The following is a 6,000-nucleotide window of genomic DNA, read 5'->3' on the forward strand; positions in this document are numbered from 1 at the left end:
TATCCATTCATGTAAACAAAAGGTAGCAGCACACAATAGTTTTAAAGATAAATGGGTCATTTACATTAGACAAAAACATACCCCTACATATAAAGAGAAACATTTTCAACAAGGATATTAGATTTTCAAGTTGAAAAGGCCTAAATACCAAATTTATGACAAATATGCAAATTGGGGCTTATTGTTTCCTGTCAAAGATGATATAAACAAAATACAAAGTTGGTGACTGGTGCCCTCTGTTGCACAAAACTTAGGATGCTGAACGAAGGGTCATCATTATCTAAAACTTGTATTTATAGGACTTCATTAAATTCTTCTTAAGATAGACAAAACTATGTTTATTAAATCTAAAGACATGTATAACCATATATTGATGTTACAATTAGAAAAATACTTTAAAATAACAATGCGAAGATGGGCAATTGTGTAGCAAAACTTGGTCTGTTACAGATTATTAATGATAAATTAAATTGGTGTAATCCTTTTAGAAATCATTTTGGTACTAGGCATCAAGAGTCTTTAAAGTATTCATAATTTCAAGCCAAGTAATCACAGTTCGAAGAATCTTATATATGAAAAAAATAGTTCTAACTATGGAAAAGACTGTATACCTACTAATGTCTATGCCAATGACTTTTACCAAAAGTGAAAAAATTAGACTACGTCTAATTGTTTTTTTGATAGGGGGGTGCTGAGTAAATGACAATAATTCATTCAATGGGATATCACGTAGTCATTAACAGTGTTTATGTAGACTGTAATAATATGTAATAACATGAATACATAACAGTAGCCTACACTTGGTGAATCTGAAGAAAACATACTAAATGTGGTTTTTGTATTTATTGATAATTTCTATGTGGCAATTTTTTCTATATTTATAAAACTATCTTTAATGACCATGAATTACCTCAATAATGAGAAAATATGTTTTCAAGCTTGCTTACATGATTATCTTAACTTCTTTTGGTCTTTTTTTAATAATCTTTTTCTTGTTGCTATTGCCTCATGTCTCTATTTTTTATTTTTATTTAATTCAAGCTTGCTTACATGATTATCTTAACTTCTTTTGGTCTTTTTTTTAATAATCTTTTTCTTGTTGCTATTGCCTCATGTCTCTATTTTTTATTTTTATTTATTTTTTTTAATTTTTGGCCAAAAAACAAATCTTAATATATTTAAAAAGACTAAGATCATAGAAAATATGTTCTCTGACCACTATAACAGAATGAAATTTAGAAAATTCATCAATGTGTGAAAATTAAATGAGACTCTCCTAAATAAACAATGGGTAAAAAGAAAAATCGCAGGGAAGTTAGAGTACTTTGAGATAAAAATCAAAGCACAACGTATCAAAATTTATAGGTTGCAGGGCTCATGCACTGCTTACAGGGAAATTTATACTTGTAAACACCTATATTAAAAATAAGAAAAATCTGAAATCTGTAATGTTAACTTCCCCCTTAAGAAAATAAAAAAAAGAACAGCAAACTAAACCAAAAGCAAATAAAAGTAAGAAATAACAAAGATTACAACAAAAATACATGAAGTCCAGTTTTGAAAAGGCTCACAACTAAATTTAAGAAACTTGGAAATTATCATAGAATATGTGGTGGGCAAGGTAAAATTGGCTTTAGAGAATTTTAAACAGGGTGTCTCCAGAAATTTCTGTCTATTTTGCAAGTTCATGTCCACTATTGTGTAATGAATGTCTTAGAAAAGAGAGATTAATTGTGCCTTTTGGTCATCACGCTCATACAAAGTTAAGTCAAATTATAAAAGAAAAAAAGAGATTAGAAAAGATCGATATATATGTGGTAGTATCAAAAGAAATTTGCTTAGGCAGGAAATGAAAAGTAACAAACTAAAGGTTAAGAACAAAGCCTTCCATTTTAGTTCAATCCATATATTAAACTTACAGCAATATAACCTGTTAATTAGGCTGTTAATTTGATAAGCATAGCTGATTGCAATTTATTTAAAACAAACTAAATGGTGTTGCTTATTAAGAATGGTTTAAATGTATGCAGAAGAAAAGGAGCCCATAAAAGAAATAAAAGTTCATATTAATCAGGGTTCCTTGTGGCAAAACACCTGTAAATAAAACTAAAAAACAAGAAAAATAATTTATAGGGTAGTAGTGAGTGGTTTATATAATTTATGGTTATGCTAGACAACTGTACTCAGAAAATGAGCAGGGTCAAGGGTGGCTGGTCACCAGACATCCTCTGCCAAATATGCTCTTCCCACATGTATGCCCCAGCAATAATTAAAGTGTAAAATACATACCAGATTCTGAAGACTCAATATGGAAAAAAATACTGTAAAGATATCACATTAATATTTATATATTGAATAGAGGTTAAAATAATCTTTTGAATCTATTGGTATAAATATGTCTTTAAAATTAATTTTACCTGGTTCTTTTTTTGTTTGTTTTTAATATGGCTACCAGAAATTTTAAAATTAGATATGTGGTTTGCATTTATGTCTTGTATTATATTTCTAGTGGATAGCACTGTTCTGGAAGACAAGCTGGGATCTTCAGTGTGATTATGTGTGTATGTATGTGTCTGCAGGAAAAAAAAACAACAAAAACCAACAACAACAAAAAAAATCAGGAGTTGGGCCCAAACTAACAATATCATTGAGCTATAGCACAGTGTTACTTTCCTCTCTTCACTCAAATCATCATCAGTTTTACCATCATAAAACCTGATTCAAATTTTGGAAGATGTGAAGAGAGATAAAATAGCATGGGTATTGAAGTTAGCCCAGATAATTGATAACCAATAGCACAGGAAAGAAAAGATGAAGGGAACAAGTTTCTATCGGGAAGTGATTAGAAGGAATGCTAACCAGTATTGGGCTTGGGGAATTTTTGGTGTTTTTGCTGTTTGTGTAATTTTTTCTTGACATATTCCTACATCAAATTAGACTGAGAAACCAAATAAAATGCCTACAAAAAAAATGCCAGTGATGTGAGAAAAAGATAAAGCCAGGAGTCATTTAAGTTCATGCAGTAGAGTAAAAGAAAAAGAAATGTGAATTTATTTATACTGTCACATTACGCTCACATGAATGTGTGAAGGAATTGAGGACAGTGCGTGCGAAAAAGAAAATTCTAATGCTGATACTTGCCATCAGCCTTGTAAAACACCGACTAACATGCTTGGTAAAAGAAAATACTTTAACTGTCGTATACAAAAAATCTCATTTTTTTCAAGAACAGTAAGAACATGAGCAAATGCTGACCTGCTGTTTCACAAATAGAATCCACTTCTTTTTAACTGTCGTACACAAAAAATCTGATTTTTATCAAGAACAGTAAGAACATGAGCAAATGCTGACCTGCTGTTTCACAAATAGAATCCACTTCTTCTTGTTATGCTTATTAAACTTAGGATTGCTGAAGAAAGCGAACATTCTTGTTATGCTTATTAAACTTAGGATTGCTGAAGAAAGCGAACATTTTACAAGGGACAAAGCCCATTTGAACTTACAGTTTTGCCTTAGGCCGAAAGGGAAGGGAAACCCTTTCTAAACTTTCTAACCCTATGTGGTAGTCATCTTGCTAAATGGGAAATCTTTCTTGAACAATTCCCTATAACGAAATGTCATTATCTCCAGTAGCTCTTTTGATTATTCTGCATACCAATACATCAGCCAGTTTTCTAGGAGCAGTGTCAGAGATGACTGTTAATGCCAGTAGCAATTATAAAGAAAATTGATCCTGTAAAAGCTATAGTTTGATATTCATTCTAACACACTACCTTTCTACAAATAATACCAGAACCTGGCTATACTGAAAAACTATAGCAGACATAAAATAAAATGATTACCCTGGTCAGGTGATTGAACCCACATAGGCATAAAATGCTGTAATGATCCTTTAAAGAGATATAATGAAAATCATTTCATAAATATAGATACTGCTCAGTTTTGAAAGACTAATAAAAAAAGAAAGCTCTCTGCTCTCTAAAATATTTTCATCTTGATTTTCAAAGCAGATGAAGACTAGATTTAATTTCTTCCTTTTAGTGTTGTGGCTTCCAGGTTTATATTTGTAATCACACATAAAGGAAGGAAAAGCTAATTTCAAACCTGTAAGTACTATAATTTAAGTATCAAGGCTGTAGGTAATGCTCAAGGTAAAATTCCTAATGGTGTGTTTGTTGAATTGAAGCACCATCAGAGACAGCCAACTGAATGTATGGAGGAAGCTTTATTTTTTCCTATCTAGAGTTGTATTAGTCTTATGCTGAGGAAGTGGTGTGAGCGCCCACACTCTCCAAACCAAAACCTCATAAATTCCAGCACTTATTTGATAGTTGGAGACAAGCTGCCCTAGAATATCTAAGCATGTTAACAGCTTCAAAGGCAAATGCTGCTTTTTCTGAATTGAATACTAGTTTCTTTAATGTGGTTCCTATAACTAGTTAAATCAAGTCCAGTGCCTATGACTTTAATTATATTACCAGAGGAATCTGGGCTACCAGCAATAAGCCATTTTCTACACATAGTATGTATGTAAAATCAAGCTTACTAGGCCAGAAACAATAAAGGGACTTTGCACAGACAAGTAATAATGACTGAGTTACTAAATTCCGTCAGATACCTACCATATGCCGTGCACTCTGCTAAACCCTTTGATATAACTCATCTCATCTCTAAAGCTAAAGGTGAGCTTTCATATTTCCCATTTTTACAGATGATCAAACTGAGATTCAAATTGCAAGCATATGCTTGACCTTGTATAAGTGTTCTTTTAATTGCACAACTGTGCGTCTCATTATAGGCACTAAGAAATTGATAAGAGGGGAATAAATGAAAGAATGAATGAATGAATGAAGAAATGGGTGTCTAAAACTGCTATTAAAATAATTTTTTTCTAATAATATATAAATATCAACTTTCTATGTTATTTTATGACATTTTTATCTTAGTAGTTTTACCTAAACCAACTATAACAACATATTTAGAAAATAAATTTATTTCATTGATTTCAGAAAACAGAATATTAGCCTTCTTAAATAAATTAAATATAGCAATTTAAAAATTCCCTACATATGCTGAGAAATAACAGGAATGTAAATAAGAAATTAAAAGGTTTGTTTTCTGGATTCATGCCTTAACTTACCATGAATCATGTTAAACAATTTTTTTGACATCAAAAGGTTATGTTTTTCTAACATAAACATAAAACACTATAAGTATAGCCATAAATATTTTAGTTCCATTAAAACTTTACTATTTAAGTGTTACATATGAGTTTTAAAGTATACTTTATTGGAAATATTTGCATTTGAAGTCATAGCTAAAGCATAAATAAATATGTACGTAAGATAATTATTTATTGATACATCTCTAAATACTCTGGCATAGGCAAGAAAATAAATAGGAAGGAGTAACAGCCTTTAAGATTATACTCTAAAATTTCTTGTTATGATACTTAAGGATAAATCTAATGTATTGGAATCTGATGAACATATTTGATTTATAATTCTTGTGGTAAATTTTATCAATTTAAATAATGAACTAACCTTCTAATGTTGAGGATGGGCTGCATATTGATTTTCAACTAGTTAGTAAGAAAGAAATTTAAAAATTCAAACATTTACTCTAAACATAACTGTGATCTCATGAAATGGGAATAATAAATTATTATAAATTATTTATAATTAGAATTACAAATAATTCTAGTATATGATCTTAAATGTTACTTCATTCATCTAGGTTTGGAGAATATAATTTCACTTATGCTATATGCAGACATATAAAATGAGCTACCTTTTTACTAGCAAAATGCCTACCACTCTTCAGAACAATTAATATAATATTAACTGATTACATTAATAAATGTTATACTCTGATATTACGGACTACACATTTTTTTACTTGAAAGAGTTAACTAATAATGCTTATCTTTATTGCGTGGTTAGGTCTTACAAAAGCTTTTTTGGCATAGTTATGTGTGTGAGTCAGGTACCATTCCACATA

The sequence above is a fragment of the Galeopterus variegatus genome, unplaced genomic scaffold (assembly GCF_000696425.1).
Source record: "Galeopterus variegatus unplaced genomic scaffold, G_variegatus-3.0.2 Scaffold2049, whole genome shotgun sequence".
Lineage (NCBI taxonomy): Eukaryota > Metazoa > Chordata > Mammalia > Dermoptera > Cynocephalidae > Galeopterus > Galeopterus variegatus.